At 39.4% G+C, this 20,660-nt stretch overlaps 1 protein-coding gene across 1 annotated transcript in view; it reads right to left on the reverse strand.

Annotated features, from left to right (window-relative positions):
- dachd (dachshund d) overlaps positions 1–20,660 on the reverse strand; it is a 315,047-nt gene that overhangs the window by 293,558 nt on the left and 829 nt on the right. The gene's annotated exons all lie outside the window — the stretch shown is intronic.

A 20,660-nucleotide genomic window follows, 5' to 3' on the forward strand; every position in this document is an offset into this window, starting at 1 on the left:
GTTATGTCCTCGCCTTTTGTGGTGAAATGCTCCTCTCTCATGGAACGCTCCATCTAGTGGCTCTGTTCAGAATAACAAAACTTGGCCTTGGAAGGCAAGTTGAGTCTGGATGTTAAATCAAGGCACGAGATTGAAACTTACAAAGGCAAACCATCTACTGTTACAGCTACCAGACCACCCACGGAAATATGTACAGTAATAACTTCAAAACCTAGCAGGGGCTGTTAAAATAAGAGTCCTTTTTTAAAAAATCTCCAAATAAGCACACAAAACCCTATTGAAAAAAGAATAATCAAAAGGATACACAGATTCCAGGCCAATTTTTAGATCAAGCAATTTTGACTTGCATCCCACAACAAAGTGTTGAAATCTAACAGAGATTTATTCTTTCTTTTTTGTCTCGATTCCCTTTGCAGTGTGTAATTTAGCGCAAACTCTGCCTAGAGCTGTCAGCCACCTGCAATGTATTTTCTTTCTCTTAACGTTAAAGTGCTTTGCACAAATCGGAATTTAATAAATCACCCTAAGATCTGACAGAGTTTATCTCCAGGGGTCAGTTTGACTCCCAACATAACCCACTGACAGTCAAAGCTGAACAGATAAGGTTGGAAATTACATACAGTTAGCAAAGAGAAAAAGACAATTCATAGTTTACACAACGCTTGCTTTCTCAACAGTTTCACAGAACAAAGCACATCTCTTCTCTCTCTTCCAATAGTGGTAATTGGGTTATGCAGTTTTCAGAGCTTTATTTTTTAAACTTTCAACAAGGACTTCTGCTGCTGAGAGACATTATTTTTAAACATGCAGTACCCTGGGAATTGTAAGCAAGGGCACAGAGTTCTGCCATGGTTTTTCAATGCACAAAGTCAAATGCCAAACAGTCCTTGAGCTTAAAAATATATATTTATTTTTAAATAAAAGGTTTTGCTTGATCAATGTATTTAAAGGTTGATGAAGACTACATTTATGCTCGGTAGCCAACTTATTTTTTTTCATGTAACGACTTATATAAACAGCCCAAACATAAGGAAGCAGGTCTCCTTCAAACAAACAACATCTATATTAACCCAAAGATGAGTTTTAGAAAATATGTAGATGATGAAGTCTCTTATAATAGTTACGTCAGTGCCTTGCAATTCCCATTTTTTCTGGTGTGATAGACTTTTTTCTCATCGTGCCTGTAGGTCTGTTTTTATTTTGGCTAATATTGTGTTTTCTCAAGTGGGACTGTACAGTAAGGTTTATCATTTTCCCAAGCAAGACTCTCAGTACCACAAATGGAAATGTTACGGAGACTTACTCGCTTCTCGTGTCACAGAGAGCACGGGATCAAAGTATTCACTCCGCACAAAGCCTACAAAACTTCAGAGGAAAGGTAATTGTATACTTTACTTTCAAAGAAAACCAAACGTGGGTCAGGGCGAAAGGCTCATTTTGTCCTTTGCTTGCCTCACTTATTAAATTACAATAATAAAACAACAGTCCTGTCCTTCTGGTGGGAACGAAGCGACCCCAGGGTGATTTATAATCTTGTGAAACCCTGTCCCCAGTGCTGACCACACTTTATATAAGGATGATATCTGTTACTTTAACTGATGTCTTCCTGCTGTGACAACACTGTAGGATGTCTGTCAGCACACAAGTATTTCTCAGACGCCACATTATCTACACAAACTCTTGCTATGTTATTTCAACTGAATTTCAACTTATGGCGCCTCAACCTACAAAAAGAGAGACAATGATATGACTTTTCCATTAGTGAATGACAGGTGATGACTAAGTAGAACAGAGCTGATCAATAAGCAGTCATGTCACAGAAAGCCCAATCCATTTTGTTCCCTTTGTTTACAGAGAAATAAACGCTGCAGAAATGAATTGTTTTTCAGTTGCACAAAGAGCATCTTAAAATGGGTAGCTGAACATGAAAAGATTGGACACTTTAGACTGTGAGGTTCATCTGGAGTGTGCAGAGATTCCATTTCAAGTGAATTAAATTGTGCCTGAATAAAACATCTGCATTGATATTAGAACAGTTCACCTTCTCTGGCTGTGCAATCGTTTCCAAATCAAATCAGTCTTGTGTAAACGGTTGATTTCTGAAGACCAGAATTAATATTTGACCTCCCTTCTGCACCCCTCCAAAACCCTCCTGGCAATATGGGTTCCCAGGATGATGATTTGATGCTTAAAATCTTAAGACAAGAGACGACAGAACCACAAAAGGAACACTTGTCCATTTTGCACTCAACAAAAGAATGACCCCTCCCCCACCCGACTAATCCTGAATTAGGGACTGTAGAACATATTCTAACTGCCTCAATTGAGCCTTATTTCGCCTTCACACCTTAGTAAAATGCCCTGAATTCACTACTATTTTCAGCACCTTGGGACGTCCTTACGACGTGAAAGGCGCTATACAAATGTAATTTTGCTGTTGTTGTTGTTGTACTATTATACAACAACAATTTGCACGTATACAGCACCTTTCCTCCAGGAGAACATCTCAAAGCCCTTAATAAAGTCTGAGTGAGAGTCCAAGCTGTTCCATTTCTCATACCAGCCATCCTAACTCTAAGTGAAATTGTGTGATCGAAAACAGTGCTCAGCTTTTAGTAGGTGTATTCTCCAGACTCATATCTTCTTGGATAACGGATTGAGAATGTCCAAACTCGTTTCACTTAGAAAGTTTAGCATCTGTCAAACAGAGGAGGCTTTCATCTTACGGTTTGGAGGTAAAAAGGAAGTCTTAATGTAGGCGTTAGTGAACAGCCAGCTATAGAATCCGTGCCAAATTTGACCCAGATCCAGACCATTAAAATAAATATCCTCTTACTTAATGGCAAAGTGAAAATCTGGATGATTTCCGTTTTGCTGTTATAAAGAAGTAAGGGTGTTTTGATCACAAGCCTAGCAAAAAAAGGTTTATTGGATCCGATATTAATAGGATTCTTATGCATTCTATAAAGTAAGTTTGGTTTAATTCTGGTTTTGAGTCTTCACTTGCTTTTACTCTAACTCAATATCTCATCTGAACTCCTTTGTATCATTCTTCATCCAAGCTACATGATACACAGAAAATATTTAAGATTAAGTAAACTGATATTAATTCCTTACACTACATCAAGAAATAATGTCATCCTGTTCAAAAGAGCTCAAGAATGCTTGTGATGTTAATCACTTCTTAATGTGAAAATGAGCAATAGAAGCTTGCAGGTTTGCAGGTTAGATCTCTGGTCTGTACCAAGTTAGCTGATCTTTTTCTGCCAGAGTATCAGCAAGTGTGCTAAAATTCTCCTAAGTGTTTCTGGGCAAGGAAGAAAGAAAAAAAAATTGGAAAAGCAAAACCAGACAACTTTACTTAAGTTCTCTAAAATGAGCTTGGTTTTCTATTAAAATTGCTGTGTTTAAATATCATTTTTTACAGTGTTTTTGCCAGTTACTATGTTTATGAAACAACTAAAGCATTTTAAAAACTAAACAGCAAAGACAACTAACAAAGATTTAATTGTTGAAAGATATTAAATTTAGCTTATTCTATTTAAGTAGAAAATATAATAATAATATGCATCCTTATGAAAATATTGTATATGCAGCAACAGTGGTACTCAATGTGACGCTCCAGCAAAGAATCTTCTCTATCTCATTGCTTTCCCACATTACGTGCATGAAGAGCTCAGCGAAACACAGAACGTAACGGAGATTGTTCCTGGAAAGTAAGAGCCCAGCTGTGTGTCAGAGGAATTCAAGCATTTGGACCAGTTGTGTCTCGGGTATTTTCACAACCCAGCGGATGCAATATGAAATGAGCCAGTTCTCTTAGCTCAGCTGAAACTGCAAACCAGTGTTCTGTAAACCAGCCAAGTTGCTCATGTGGCTCTCATGCCTTCACCATTGTAACCATTCTATTGGTATCACATTAAATCTTATGTCTCTTTTCCATCTTCATAACCTTCTGAGGGTTTTTTTGATAATATTCCTTATGATTGGATCCAAAATCCTAAATGCATCCAACAAGAATTTACGACGTTTAAGCACATGAAATTCTTTTCAAAACCAGCATAAATTCAAGCTAAATGTTTGTGTCCCCCACACTTCTTCATCCCAAACCCCCCCACTGCTTGGGTCTAAGTCCCTCACTGTCCAGCGCCTTGGGAGGTCCTCCCGACGTGGAAGGCCCTATACAAATGTAATTTGTATTGTATAAGATTGTGGCTGATTTTTAAATGCTATTGCCCCACATTTTCTCTATATGCCATATTCCCACTGGCCAGGATCCGCATTCTATTTATTTAACAACACCTCTTAAAAGCATGTGTGTATATGTAAATAAATGCTATACTGAACAAGGACAGGATCAAGCTCAGTATTCCTCACAGTTGAACAATTTACCAACACTCAAATTCTAATCTCACATATACAGAGTAATCACTTAGGTGATGTACCAGAAGGTGGCAAGCATCAGGGAGCTATGAAGAGTTGTGTTCAGAAATGAAGGGAAACAATTGGAAGGGAAATAAAAGGAGTCAGGCAAGGAAGCAGTAAAACAATCACAACTAAAAAGAATAACATTCTCCATATTTGAATGTTGGATCCTACATAATATCTGGAAAACTCACACTGTAACTCTAGCCCTTTCCACTCTTAATATCTGAAACCAGCCATCAAGCAGGGTTAAGTGATGGCAGCTCTTCAAAGCAATGAGAAATGGCTCCAGTAGTCACATAACTATTAATTTTATGACAGAATTCGGAGGCACTTAGCCTCCATATTGAGAGTGCGTTTCCAAGTCTGACTTCCCGCGCCTTAAGAGGCCAAGACATCAGCCAAGTAGCTCAAGTGAGCGAGAGGGATTCGAGTAAAGGTACTCAAAAGGCAGAAGTACATGTCTTCCCATTGCCAAATTCAGGTGTTTATTCTGCTCTGGAAGCTCCATGCAGCTCATTTATTGATGTGGGCTAAACACTGTTCTCCTCCATTTGGTACATTTTGTTGACTTGTCCCTGTACAATTATAAATAACTCAAATGCAATTTTAATTTTACATGTCTAATGGCTTATTATTTATATCTTAAAATTGCATTAGAGTGGTTTATCATTGCACCGGGCACAAATTCACATACTTTCTGAGCAGAGAATAGAGCTCAGCCCTAAGAACAAATGCACTACATGGTGGTGCAGAGCAGGATAACTCCCATTATTTTCATACATTAGCCCTAAATGATAAAGGGATGTGGCAAGGAACAGAACACAGTCTGATTGAGAGCGCACATTCCAGAGACATCGCTGGTTATTCCAAATGTCTTCAGAGGTTAGAGGTCATCAAAGGGCATTCCTGACATTTAATGGTGAAGAGCACTGAATATTAATTTTCTGAAACTATTTATAATTATCCTTTATCTGTGTAATATTGCAATATTCAGTCACAGTTATGGCTGTTGCAATGAAGGTAACTGGAACGTTTGATTTACTGAAGTAAGACAAGTTACTTGCAAGTTTTATCTGGTTCTAATAAAGTCTTACTGAAAAAGTATTAGGTGAGGAGTTTAAAGAAACTAAAAGATGTGCAAGTGCATGTTTGCCAGAACAACTTTATACAGTATATTACTCCAAGTCAAATACAGAAATTATTGTCCCCAAGCACCATTCCTGTGTTCCAAAACCTGTTGTGTAATTTTAATATGCTCCTACAATGTGTTCAACTCTCTACCACTTTATATGGTGTCATGGCCATAGTTGTAACTGTGACTGACCTTTTCACCATGGTGATCAGGCCCGCAGTGGACAAACGTATCTGGCGGCCATCCATTATTAACTGATATTAGTTTACTTTGGACGTTGTAAGGAGGAGGCAATCATACTTGTTTTTATTTCTGACTGTGCAATTAGAGTCACTGCCCTAAGTCCTTATTTCTTCTACTTGCGTCCAACAAAAAAAAACATTTGCAAGTCTTTCCAAAATGGAAATCATCCTATTTGGTTTGTGTCCTCGCCTCTTTCCTTACGGCTCCAATTACCTCAACCTTCCTGACCGCTCTATCCGCCTCAATGGGCTTGTGAACTAACTAGACTCTCAGTACTCTTCCTTTCCTTCCATACGGTGCCTGACGATGACCACTTTTCTTCATCTTCGCGACATCATCTGCATCTGTCCCCATTTGCCACCCGACACTGCTTAAACCCTTATCCCCCCGCCCAGACTGGATTTATCCCACACCCTCCTCACCAGCTTCCTCAACCCACTATTCACAAACTCCAGCGCATCCAAAATTTACTCACTTTATTTGCCTATCACCCCGTGCCTTCAGCTCCCCTCTCGACTCTCTTCCTCCTCCTCGCTCCCTCCCTTCCCTCCCCTCACCCTGACCATTTCCCCCCTCCTCTCTCCCTCCCTTCCCTCCCCTCACCCTGACCATTTCCCCCCTCCTCGCTCCCTCCCTTCCCTCCCCTCACCCTGACCATTTCCCCCCAATGCTCGGGTCATGACCCAACTGTGCAGCGCCTTGGGACGTCCTCCTGACGTGAAAGGCGCTCTATAAATGGAATCTTGTTGTTGTTGTTGTTGTCTATGCCAAGCTCCACTGGTTTTGTTGACCTAGCAAACTCCCTCTATTCAGCTAACTCAGATCTGATGCACACTCGTTGTCCCTCCACCCCAACATCAGCAGTCGAGCCTTCAACCACTGTATCCTTACCAACTGGAACTCCTTTCCAAAAATCCCTCTGTCCCATCCCCTCTCTATCTTTAAATGTCTCCTTCTTCTGACCTTAGCCCCCACCCCGCTTAGTGTCCCTATCATCTCTGTGAAGCAATTCAAAGCATTACCCTAGGTGAAATGTGCAATGCAAATACAAGTTGTTTTTCCACATTTCAAATGAAACAAATAATGGATGTTGTTGCCATTGAAAGGCAAGTGTCAAAATAAATTGTCAATGGTCTTCTTTTAATTGGATGGGTGCTCTGAATTTCTGCTCCGAGTTACCACAATAAATCCTCTTTTAAGATATCTGGTTAGTCACTTTTAAAGAGGAAGTGAATCTTCTCAGTAATCTTTGATATTTAGATAAGTCTGCAGCCAGGGAGATTGGTCCTGGCATTCAGTCTTGTTGTCATGTTCAAGGTATGTGAGTGGCATTTCAAACAAGTTAAAGATTAAACCTGATTTACACTCTGAGCAGAATTAACTCTTTTTAGATGTTATTTTATTAGCTTTGAACTGTAAACTACACAGGGTTGAAGGAACAAGGGCGCCGTCGCTTTTAAGTGTCAACAGCAGAGCATAGCTCTTGCCTTTTCTTTGTGGACAAACACTTTGAATCCATCCACCTGAGGGTGTTCCACAAAGAATGATCTAATTTCAGGTGCTAGGGCTAAATATGAGTTTGGTTTGACCAAATAGAAATAAGCAAATACTATATATATTTAAATAGGTCTTAATACGTTTGATCTTAGCAAATATGCATCCGGTCACCCATATATATATTATATATAAAAAAAACTTTATTTTTAATCAATTAAATCTGAAGAAACTGCCAGAAATGACTTTTTTTTAAAAAAATGCCATGACCTGGAGGTGTGTTCCCTTTTCCAATAAGTCGATCTCCATGTTTCTGCACTTGCTTATATCCAAAGGGTAGGTGGTCACTTTGAGTATAGCAGTCATATATATATATATATATATGAACAATTGTTGCGGATACACAATATCTATTTAATTTATCATATCAAGGTTTGAGCAGGTATTTCTAATTGATAATATTTGATAAATATCCCCCCGAGCACTAAAAACTAATGTATTGTGTGCTCGGGAGAGGTATTCAATATAGTATAATGACACAGGGAATCCCTGAAGGGTTAATGTTCCTGCATTCACACTGTAGACTCATTCCAGCCTGGTATGTTTGAGGGCATCGCCTATAAATCTGTGCAAATCTCACTTTCAATAGACTTGTTTTAGTTAGTCCGTGCTCTGAGAGTAAATGTTTTTGATATTCGTCTCTCATTAAATCACACCATTTTATAACACATTTCACAGAACAATTTTGCAGGGTATTAACCTTTCGATGTGTGCTTTCATCTAAACCCTGCTGGAATTAGTTGTGGTTCCACTCAGTTACCATTTCTCACGTGTCACTAGAAGTTCCTCAAAAACTGAACAAGCTGTATTAAGCTGCGCATATTAAAAGAAACGTAATGGAAAGGTAATGTCTCAAAAATTGTTTGAGCCATGAAAACCATTTTTGTTCTCCTCCAAAGAACTAGGTCATCTGCTCATAATTGCAAATCATGCAATAAATCACTGCGCTCCAGAAATGAATTCCGCATCAGTAATGAAACAATGCTTATTGGCATGCAATGTCAGCTCAACTTAATTCACTCTCCATTCAGAATAACCAATCCACATCTGCAATCCACGGACGACACTAGATAAATCACTCTGCTAAATGATGGCCTTGAAGGATCATGTGAACCTCTTTAAACTTCTGCTGTTTATTTCGCAGCGATACATTTCACAATCTATTTACCACGCAGGAATTGAAATCTCCAATGGGACGGCATTAGCTCATAGAAAGTCCGTCTAAGCAGCTATCGGAACACTGGGGAATAATGACTGAGGCCTTTTATTTATCATGCTTTATTTTTACTATTCCCACTGCACTTTCCAAAACATTGCTTAAGCATTTTCTTCAATTCTTATTCATTTTGATATATTAACGATGTGAAGTCAGGCTCGGGCTTTTCAATCGCTGAGTGTTTAAAAAAAAGGCTTTCTATCCTGTCACTAAACAACAATGTTCTGACTCCATTCCCCCATTACAATTACTAACGTTGTTAAAATACCAGCTTGGCGTGTTTGTTTTTCCGGGGTCAAGATTACAACTGTAGAAGATTCATAAAACTTTCTTACTGCCTGGAACAATGCTTCATATCTCAGACTTCATTACTGAACGCACCAGTACTTTGCTTTGTAACCATGAACATTGGCAGAGACGCACTTTCTCCAGTTTCTTTTTTTCTATCTCTCTGTACAGTAGTTATTTTCTATTCATATTATTTTCATAATTATTGTGCCAGTAGGGCTGCTCATTAGCAAGTAATTGCTACTGGAAAATATTATGCAAGCAAATACTCCATACACACACAAAAAACTAGCTAGTAAATTGAATATTAACTATAGTTTTTGCTCAAGAACTCATCAACGGCTGAAAAGAGCATTACTTTAATACAATTCTCCATTGTTACTTGCTTTACCAACATTGGCGTCTTTATTACCGTCATTAAAGTGAACCTGCAATCATCTCTGATAATATTGCACCCTTAGTTAAGGAGTTATATCATCAGGAAAATATGGCTTAGAATACAGAAATTTCAGTCATTAAACTAACGCTTTTGCTGTAATATATCCAACAGATTTGCAGAATGTGAGTCTGCATTGCCCTCTTGGATTTTCTTTCCAGACTAAATATTTTCGAAGTGTTTCAAAGCTGCAATCTTCAGATAGAAATATCACACAGGCAAGCAACACCTTTGAAATATTTCCAAAGCATCATTGCATTAAGACAAGGATGGATTCATGTCCAGCCTCCAACTTTGATGGACCTAAGCCAATGGCATTACTGTGGTAACAGCTTGAGTTGTTCCATTCAGTCAATGTAACAGAGCTACCTCAACCTTCCTAAAGATTGAATGTCTTTAAGAAAAAAAATACAAATGATTTGGATGTAGGGGCTTCAGATCACTTATTCAAATAAACAAACAAAAAAAAAGAAACAAGCATCATGTGTTTCTTTTAATTCCATAACATGCTGTACATGCACTTGTAATATATCATTAAGCAGGAGCACTGGGAAACATCATATTAAAGGTTATTCAACTCATCAAAAAGAAAAGGCATTGACATGCGCATGACTGACTTGCTACTCCGCTATATTATTGTCTTTAATGAGATCACTTTTCAGGATCCTCATTTTCTTGAAAAAAAACAAGGCCGTCGTAGGTATGCCATGGATCTCTCATAAGTAATCAAAATCTCATTCTCATACGTCCATTTCAAAAGTATATCCCACCAACATTCAGCTCGATTGACTGAAATGTGCATCCTTTTTGCCCCAAAGGACCAACCACAGAAAGTGTTGGGTGAAGTACTGTATAAGGAGTTGCATGTTGATACAGTAGGGAAAGCAGTTAGCAGTGAAGCATTGTTCCCTCCATGTATTTAACATTTTAGTAATTTGTGAATGTTAAAATACTATTGATAACTTACTAGAAGTTTGCGAGTTCAAAAATAAAAGCACCTGAACGGTTAAGTGGGCAAGACCTACAAAGTTTCCATTTATTACCTAGGTAAAATCAAACCCCGTTTTCTTTTTTAATCACAAGATATTCTCAGATTTATCGCAGATAGCAGATAGCAGTTTGCAAACTTCAAAGCCTGTCACACCATTTGCTGCAGATCTATTCAGAAGCGAAAGCACTGCACAAATGGGCTGAGCATCGAGCGATACACAAAACCCTAGCCACTGGAAGTCAGCTAACAGACAGGCAAATCTTTGTTAATGACTTTGAGTGCTCCACTGACAGCATACTCAATTTATTGCAAATCCTGAGCAAGGGTTAATGTTGGGAGACACGTTGCTCAGCTTCATTTCGCACTTCTATGCCAATCAGTCGGCTGCATTTTTACCTTCCCAAGATTAGACTTTACATGAGAAAGAAGTTGGAGCTATTTCTGTAATCACTGTTGAAACTCTTGACTGTGCTGTCTTTCCCGGCAAGACAGTCAGACAAAAGCTGAAATGTATTAAACATAGCAATTCATCATTCCACAGATGGGAAGCAGGAGCCAGCAGAGCTAGAAAGTGACTGACTACCCACTGCTAACAATGGCTAGAGCGCTGACAGGTCATTGGAACATTCCTTCCAGTAGCTCTTTACTACACCAGTCAAGTTTGGAGAGAGACACTTTCTTAAATTCCAGCCCTGTCATTTCCAATTTTATGCTTTTTGGTCATGCTTGTATCCAGATTCAGCAACATCTATTGAGCATATCAATCCTAATTAGACGATCTGGGGCTCGAAAGGATGGGAGATGGGTGATTTGCATAATTTAATCATAAATACTCAGTGATACATATTTCCAAATGCGTTTGTACAATTATCTTTCCATCCTTGGGGCAATCGTATTAATATGATTAGGCAATATTTCTGAAAAAAACAGGCAAGTGTGCACTCTTTTTTAACTGCAGCTCAGGGCGATATGAAAAATTAATTAATTTCTGAAGAAAATCAATTTCTGTACGTGACCATATTAGACATAGCCTAACCAAGACCAGAGTCCTGTCTCCTTCAGGTCTTCTCTGCTGCTTCTCTCTGATAATGTCAGCTACATCGCACATCATGATACTGAAGTGTCACATTGTTTGGAGCTGCTCAAAGGAGGTTTGTGCCATGTTGAGTTACTTCTTAATTGCACTCAGGACAGGACATGTTTTTAAAGACACAAACATGGCACTCCTTTTGTTTGTCAATCTGGAACAAAGGCACAAACATTAACAAATCATGCGTATTCAACACACATTTACCCCCCAAAAAAGGTGAGGGAAAAGCAGTGATATATTAATTTCGTTTTAAAGAGAAGAGAATATAGACGCAACAAAAATCAAATCCAGGCCAACTATATGCAACACTTCTGTAATTTTTTCCTCACCCAGCAGCCTTGATATTCCAGCAGAATCTGCCTTCAGCAATTGTAATTGATTATTCGCTCATTCACTACCCAGCAGTAATGTATTCAAAAACACATGACAGTAATATTACAATGCAATTAGTAGTCATCTTTTTTTTCCACAGTGAAAAATGATTTCACATCATATCAACTGAATTGTTAAAAGATTGTGCACTGGACATTTTGAGAAGGTCGGTGGAGGCTGAAAGCTATTGGTTTGCAGGTTTGGATTATTCATAGTCGTGAAGTGCAGTTTAAACAGACTGAAGGAAGAGAAAAAAATGTGCTATCTCTTTAAGGTGCAGAGTGCAGAGAAGAAAATGACATTACACAGGCTCTGTCTCACTTAAGCACAAAACTAATACTGGAGATATACTGAGCAAATGATTAACCCTCCAAGGCGGGAATAAAAGTTTCATCACCAAATCAACCCTCCCCCCCACCCCCAACACACACACACAATGTAATGAAGAGATTTAGAGACGAGGGAAAACTAAAGTTACGATTTTATGGTTTTCTCTCTACTTTACAATATTCCTCAGCTGACATCAGTGAAAATCAGAACTACAGATGATACTTATCAAAACCATTCGTCATTTCAAAAACTACAAAGAACGTGGGGCACTCAAAGAGTTAATGTATCATGCGTAGTCACAGAATGGAGCTTCTTTAAATATGGTAATTAATGTAAATGTATTTGTTTTGTTCAGGGTAGCTATCTACTTGGAGCCTAGGCTCAAAACTACAAAATAATAAAAACAGATTCTATTGGATCCAACTGCGCCATTTTTCTTAATTGGCATTAAGGCACTTGAGTGAATTCTATACTGTCTCGTTTTTCATGCAGGTTGGTTTCCATCCTGATCAGCCTTATGTCGTTCTTTTTTGAAGTTATTATCGTCCCAATTCCCTCTGGGATGTGGTTGCTGGGTGACTGGTATCTTAGCACCCATTTTGACTCAATATAATCTGAATCTGCTCCAGTAATTCCCGTGAGCAACAGTAAAATCACACAAATCCCTCACAGAATAAATATCTACATGGATCCAGCAGAAACAAAGTTGGTGATTTTTGGCATTTCATTTTGTTTATCTTACAACCATATAGTAAAACTGTACCAAACAGGAAGTCAAATACCACATCAACCTGGTGAGCAATTTATCTATGGACGTTATGGTGCTGCTGATCACATATTCTGCTGAACTGTAGGAGGAATAATGATGTTGTCCAATATGGTAATAATGGCCCAAACTGAACATTACATTATTATAATTTGTCTTAACATTGTCCACTCACTTTGTACCACACTGGTCCTGTCATACGCATCCTGCCTCACCCGGTGGCTGCCACATCCTGTATTTTACTGTAGTTTTCATTATTTTGGAGAACTAATGCAGAATTATAGAAGTATTACTTGTTTTATATTTTAAAAAAATATCCTCAAGGCAACATATTCTACTGAAGATGGAATTGCACAAGCCTTCCAGCTTGCCTTTCAATCCGAGGAAACAAATCAGACAGTTAAACTAGGTTTGTGACAAATGAAACCAGATTATGCAAAACTATAAGTGATTGGTTTGGAAAAATGTCTCGAATTAATGTTTTTATCAAAATAAAAGGTGGATCTCAAATTCCACCGAAGGGTTATTCTCATCCCTTGACATGGAACGCAGGAGAGGTATTCTAAACTGACCTTTAATTGTGAGTTTTTTTTTAAATTTGGAAGTCTGTAAAGGGACTTGCACTTTTCAATCATCTCAAAACACAAAAACTACATGTGTTGTTTTTTCTCCCTCAGGTCATAGAAATTTAAAATAATGTCAAATTATTTGACTAAATATAGTCAGAATCTTCTTTCTCAACAGAGCTCACATAAGAAAATAGCATGTTGGTTTGAATTTTGATAGTTAGGAAAGCCAGCTTGTAAAAGCCAATAGAACGGATATGATCCCTTTAATCTAGTCTTTTCAAAGTGATTTGATTTGAAATCCCGCATACAAACCATGACCTTTTTATGACACGTCTTGGCAGCAGAAGCATATGACTGTCAAGCTAGTGGATGACACCAAATGGCATCTCAAACAAGAAATGAGTTAGCAGCTCTCTGAAAGAGATTTAGATGTTACAACATGGGGATCCAATCTGTTCACAATCTGATTGAAGATGTCTTTAATTCCGATTGTGTGTACGCCTGCACTTTCAGGAGTGATGTAATGGTTCCTGAAATAGTTTAGAGCGATTGTGAAAGTGATTGATTTCAATCTAACACAACCACTATCAGGTGCTTTCAAAGGCAATTATAGGCCTGTGTGTTGCAGTATTAGCCATGCACCTTACTGTCATTAAACTCCCATGTTTCACTGTCTTAAAGCAACCGCCCCCAGCTGCCCCCCCACCCACCCACCTACACACAAACACGCGTAGATACATACAGGATGTAAATGATGCTTTGAAAATTATTTTCCTGATTTCTAAACGAAATGCACTCAACTTTGAAATGACAACACCTTGTAAACATTGTAAATACAATTATGGTCTACAGATTGAAATTATAAACCAATACTGATTATTACCAGCTGATGGAATTTAATGTGTGTCAATCATCACTCACTTTGATGTTAGCAGCAAAAAACTTTATCTTTTCTAAAGTGCACAAAGAGAATTTTGTTTCACCATCTGAAGCTATTCTATATCACAATTCAACTTATAAGGAATATTTAATTTTACATTTTGGTTCAGATAGAAAGATGCAACCTGTCTCTTGTTTCATCTGATCTAGAAATCTCACATGCTCAGTGTTCCTCACTCTGCTTACCTAAGATAATAACCGTACATCGTAGCAGATTGTTCAGAAGTCATGTTATATTTAGTGTCAATTTAATTTGCTTAAAATAATTGAATACTGTAGAACCACGTTTGTTATTAGTCCAAACTAACTTTTTTTTAAAATAACAAAACACTTCACACCAGTCCTAGCATTTGGAAATATAACCACTTATTTTATGTTTAAAAATAAGCAATTCACCATACCACTTCGGAAAACAAATAGATCGAAATAGATAAACAAAATATTCAAAACTTTGCCCGAAAAGTTAATACAGAAATTTGTATTCAGTAGTCTTCTAATCTACTGAAAAACAGGGGATTTGCTGACACCAGACTAATTGCTCAAACAGATTATCAGTCCTTAATACAAAGTGTAGTGCTGAGAATGGTCATAAAATTCCAAGATTATTTACAGTTTTATTTAGTACAAGTGATCAACATTCCACATCATGAGCATCGCTCACTATTTTACGTTTATCAACCTCAGTCTTTTTTTCCCCACATTGAAACAGTTGTGCATTAAATCAGATAAAGACTGGTGAGTAATGAGTTCATGATGAAACACACCAGCACTTGGGATGAAGCAGTGTGCAACTCACCGATCCTTCAGAATAATTAGTTACTCATCGACCACATTATTTGCGGTTTCTTTTATCAGACACCACTCCTCTGCATTGTGCATCCAGTTGTACAACTATATGTATGAAGTAATGTTAGATCATGAGGCTGATCTATGTCACTTTCAAGTGAGAATATAACACATTCTAATTCAACAATATTACAATTAATTTCAAACTTTATGACACTTGTACACAATATTCTCACACATTTCCTTCTTACCCTTCCTCTCACCCATAGAGTGCAACCTGCATTTCTCATGTTCTCAAGCAGCATTGGGTCACATTATCAGCAGATTATGAAGTGCTGCATTTTATAGCCAGTCTTTTTAAAATCTAGTTCCTAATTTATCTGGAAGCTTGACTGCACTCTGTGTATCGTCTGAGTTGGTAACTCAAGGATCTCTTCGACAACCGTGAAAACCACTGCAGACAGATATTTTATTTTGTACTGGTAATGGTTGGTGGATATTGTATTCATATTTATCTCTTGCAGAACGACTCAACAGCAAAGTGCCACTCACAGTGATCACAAAATGATTCCACATTTTTTGTAGACAATGGTTCCCTATAATTGAGGCTGCGTTCTCCACCTTTTGTAATGCATTCCTGATGAAAGTTGAAGTGAAATGATCTTCTGAAATCTTCAATAATGCATTTGTTGAGAAATTCCTAGCTGTGCATCAATTTGAGCAATGTGCCCACTATGCACTGTTTGTTTCTGCTCATTTTCCTTTAAAAACAACTTATTATTCGGAGCACCAAACATTCAAAAAGTGTAAGATGTACAGTTTTGGGCAAGAACAAAATCTGTATGATGTATTTTAAATGTAACAAAAAGTAATTGTGAAGTCAAGGTTTTTTTTCCTATGAAATTAGATAATCACTCTGCTAATGAGAGGAAACGTATACATACTTAAGAGTGGTGGGACGTATTGTCTTGAGCCCAAGGGGACAGAATATGTCCTGCTTAATTAATACAATAGAGAAGACATATATTGCATGACATCGAAACTCATATATTATACTTTAGACTTTACACTGATTTATTGTACTGTGGATAACCTTGCTCTTCTGAAACTAGAGACTCCTCACTTATTTGTTAATCTTGTACTTTACATCTTGCAACCTGACATAGAAAGATAAAAACAATGCTAACATCTTAATAATAGTCTTCAAGGCCTTTATGCAATGAATGACAGATTCAGGCCTTGTGTTGTGCAACACTCCTTTAAAGATTGCAATGTCAATTCAGTACTTAATGGGTTAAGGGCAACCAAGGTATAAACTGCAGTCAATAACAATTAAATTGTATTCATAAAATTTGCAGCAAAATATTAAGTTAAACTAATTACAGTATTTATTTGCCTGGCAAGCACCACACTGCCATTTCATGTCACATCTTATAATAATGCACTGAGGAAATGCTTTGTGCTATTATACAATAAGGCATGAAACACCCATCTGATACATAAACATATCCCTATCCACTAAGAAAGATGATGATTACATTTTGTAGTTTATTCCCATCAAACTTATACATAACAAGGAGTAGGATGCAATCGTCAACAGGGGGGTGGTATAAAGTTAAGATTTTCAAATCAGTCAGCCACTCATCTATTGCTCTTTGTAGAGTATTTTTTAATAATTCCACTGCATTAACTGATTTCTCATACTGAAGAGTAAATGGACTCTGTGGCTTTTTATGCATCAATAAGCATTAAAGTCTAAAGTAGTTAAACAACATGCTTGTCACCCCTTCTCTAATATCTATTTTTTTAAAAAAGATGAGTGGAGCTAAGCTTTTTTTCTAAATGGCAATGATACATTTAATTCCCCTTTTAAAATTTTCAAAACCAACATACAGTAGCCACAAAACATGTCAGTAAAAAGGAAGATAAGGTGGGTTATATATTTTAAAACGTTTTTTCAAACCATTGTACTATTCTTTCAAGGCAGTACTGGACATCCCTGTGTAAACCTTGCAATAATATCTCTCATAAAGTCTGCTTATTAACTTTAATAATTATCCAGTTAATCTTCAAACAAAAGCTGAGTTCATTTTCAACCTTTCAGAGTATGTTTTCACTCTCGGGATGTACACAGGGTCTTTAAATTCAAAATATCTTTCAGGCGAAAATAAATATAAAGGACTAACAGAGAGCATGAAAGACATGATTTTAACTCTAAACAGTGCATTCATTCTTCTAACAATGATAAAATAGTGTTTACAAAAAATGAAAACAAAGGACTAGTTGTGTCACTTTACATTAACTGAAACTTGATGAGGATAAAGAGTTATCAAGACTGGGTGCTGTGAATGTTATCCCTGCAACATGTGATACAGCCAGTTTCTCTTTTAAATTGATATGGGTTATTAAAGAGTGCAATACAATGTGTACGTAGGAACATTGCGATGTGTCATATGTTCTTAAGCATAAAAAGATCAAAGTAAAGCTATTAATGGGTGGTGTAAAAATACAATTGTTGGCAGCCATCTGGTACAGCTTGTTATTTTATAACACATCATGTAAGTGAGAATGCACACAATGGCATTTTACTAGTTGAAGCGTTTTTCTTAAATCAAAGCCTATTATTTAGTAGTGAGAAAAGGCGAGGAGTTTTGTAATTTACTGCCCATCTCCCTTTAAAGTGATATGGCTAATTATTACTCAATGACTAAGTAATACACTGAAAGCCTTTGTGAGCAGATTAAACCTTTCACCAGCTGAATTGAGATGCAGTACTGTCTGGTGAAGGCAAGATCTGTTTTGTATGTGAATGGTTTCAAAGTTCATTATTCTAAAATATATTGTGTTTGCAATCCTATATGTCCTTCTGGAACAGGTACTGTAGTAAATGCAGGTAAAGTGGTTGGTGTTGGTTGGGGTGGTGGGGGTGGGGGGGGTTACAGGCTGCTACTGATCTTCCTGCTGTGTCTCATGTCCTCTCAGAGGAACACTGTGAAGCAGTTTATTATCCCAACATACGAGGATGTGCAACATACTGGACATCTCTTGTGGTGAAGTTGAGGGTAAACCAAATACAAGGAAGATAGGTGCTGTTGTTAGCTGGCACTGACTTTTTTCCCCCACCAAAAAAAACAGTCACAAAGGGCACAAGACATGTTACAAAAAAAAAGGGGGGGGGAGGGGGAGACACCTCGCTGCAACTGTATCGATCGCAAAGTTTCACAGCTAGAAAAGTTTCAGGATAGCTCCCAGCTCAGCATTGCACACCACAGCACAGCTCAGCATTGCACACCACAGCATTGCACAGCACAGCTCAGCACTGCACAGCACAGCATTGCACAGCACAGCTCAGCATTGCACAGCACAGCATTGCACAGCACAGCTCAGCACTGCACAGCTCAGCATAGCACAGCATAGCTCAGTTCAGCACAGCACAGCTCAGCCAGGACAGCATAGCATAGCCAGGACAGGACAGCCCAGCTCAGCCAGGACAGGCTGCTGCTGCTGCTGCTGCCCTTTCACAACACAGGACACTCTTAGCAAACAACTAACTAACTGCAGGGCAATCCCGGCGATCGCTGGGGGCTCTCCCTCCCCCCCCCCCCCCCCCCCCTCTCTCTCTCTCTCTCTCTCTCTTTTGTTCGGAATTTACTTTTTTTATTTCCCTTCAAATTATTTCTCCCTTTCGCCAGTGAGAGGCGAGTTCTCGAGTAATGCACATCATACTACAGCGGTCTCTGATGACTTTTCAAAGTGAGCCAAGGAAGAAGGTGGGAGTGTGGGGGGATGTTTGTGTGTGTGTGTGGGGGGGGTGACACCTAAGACACACTTTGCATTAAAACCAGAAACACTAAAGATGCTCAGTGGTGGATTCACTTTTTAGGAGTCCAGATCCAGATCCAGATCAGCAGGTGGTGTTTGTTGGAAAGACCAGGTCTTGGGCTGCAGCTGATCCAGTTCCTTATCCCCCAAGTAAACAGATCTGCTGTGAGATGCTACCACAGTAAAGCTGCCCTTTTCAAGGCTTCTGCACTGACTGCTCTATTGATCGCTGTGGTGGTGTGTGTGTGTGTGTGGTGTGGGTGGGTGGGTGGGTGGGTTTGGGGGGGGGGGGTATTATTTGGAGGTAGGGGTAGTGAGCAGGTGGCACTGTGGGGAGTAAAATCTGCAACGAATGATTAGCTGGAAGCTGCTGTGTGTGGTGTGGTGTGTGTGTGTGGTGATGGCAGTGAATGGTTGTTCCCAGTGGAGCTGATCCTCGGGCTGTCTGTCCCGGGAGGAACCCTCCAGCTTCTCCCCCTCCACAGCCCGTGCCACCCACACATAGACATCTCGCAGCCTGTGTCCCCCTCACTGGCTGAAGCCCACCCCCTCTTTCTCCAGCACTACTATAACAGGGGGCAAAACATCTTCCTCAAGCTGGGGGGGGGGGGGGGGGGTTCTCGTTGTTGCAACTTGTTACATCAACTTTAACCTGGAGCCCAGTCAGACTTTGGGACCAGGAAAAAAGTGGCTGGAGTTTTAAAAAAGTTTTACACACACACACATAACTCTGAGTTAAAACTTTTTTGCCAGCAAACTTTCGACTTATTGGTCTTGAAGGATATATATTCTGAACAGCTGCCCCACACCTTTTTCGTGTACAGGCACTTTCTCTGAAACTATGAGGAAGTTGCTGGTTTGCAACAAAAAGTTGGAAAGTAGAAGCAACATTTAGAGTGTGACTTTGAAGTGAAACTGACTTGTCCCTCTGCGCCGTGAAACCTCAATGATCCTCTACTGCTCTAACTCTGCTCCCGGTGTAACTGCTCCCGCTCTACCTCTGCTCCAACTCTGCTCCTGCTCTAACTCTGCTCCCGGTGTAACTGCTCCCGCTCTAACTCTGCTCCCGGTGTAACTGCTCCCGCTGTAACTCTGCTCCCGGTGTAACTGCTCCTGCTCCAACTCTGCTCCTGCTCTAACTCTGCTCCCGGTGTAACTGCTCCCGCTCTACCTCTGCTCCCGGTGTAACTGCTGCTGCTCTAACTCTGCTCCTGCTCTACCTCTGCTCCCGGTGTAACTGCTGCTGCTCTAACTCTGCTCCTGCTCTAACTCTGCTCCCGGTGTAACTGCTCCCGCTGTAACTCTGCTCCCGCTCTACCTCTGCTCCAACTCTGCTCCTGCTGTAACTCTGCTCCTGCTCCAGCTCTAGCTCTGCTCCTGCTCTACCTCTGCTCCTGCTCTACCTCTGCTCCTGCTGTAACTCTGCTCCTGCTCTACCTCTGCTCCTGCTCTAACTCTGCTCCCGGTGTAACTGCTCCTGCTCTAACTCTGCTCCTGCTCTACCTCTGCTCCTGCTCTAACTCTGCTCCCGGTGTAACTGCTCCTGCTCTACCTCTGCTCCTGCTCTAACTCTGCTCCCGGTGTAACTGCTCCTGCTCTAACTCTGCTCCTGCTCTAACTCTGCTCCTGCTCTACCTCTGCTCCCAGTGTAACTGCTCCTGCTCTAACCCTGCTCCTGCTCCAGCTCTGCTCCCAGTG

This window comes from Callorhinchus milii, unplaced genomic scaffold (assembly GCF_018977255.1).
Source record: "Callorhinchus milii isolate IMCB2004 unplaced genomic scaffold, IMCB_Cmil_1.0 Scaffold4, whole genome shotgun sequence".
Classification (NCBI taxonomy): domain Eukaryota; kingdom Metazoa; phylum Chordata; class Chondrichthyes; order Chimaeriformes; family Callorhinchidae; genus Callorhinchus; species Callorhinchus milii.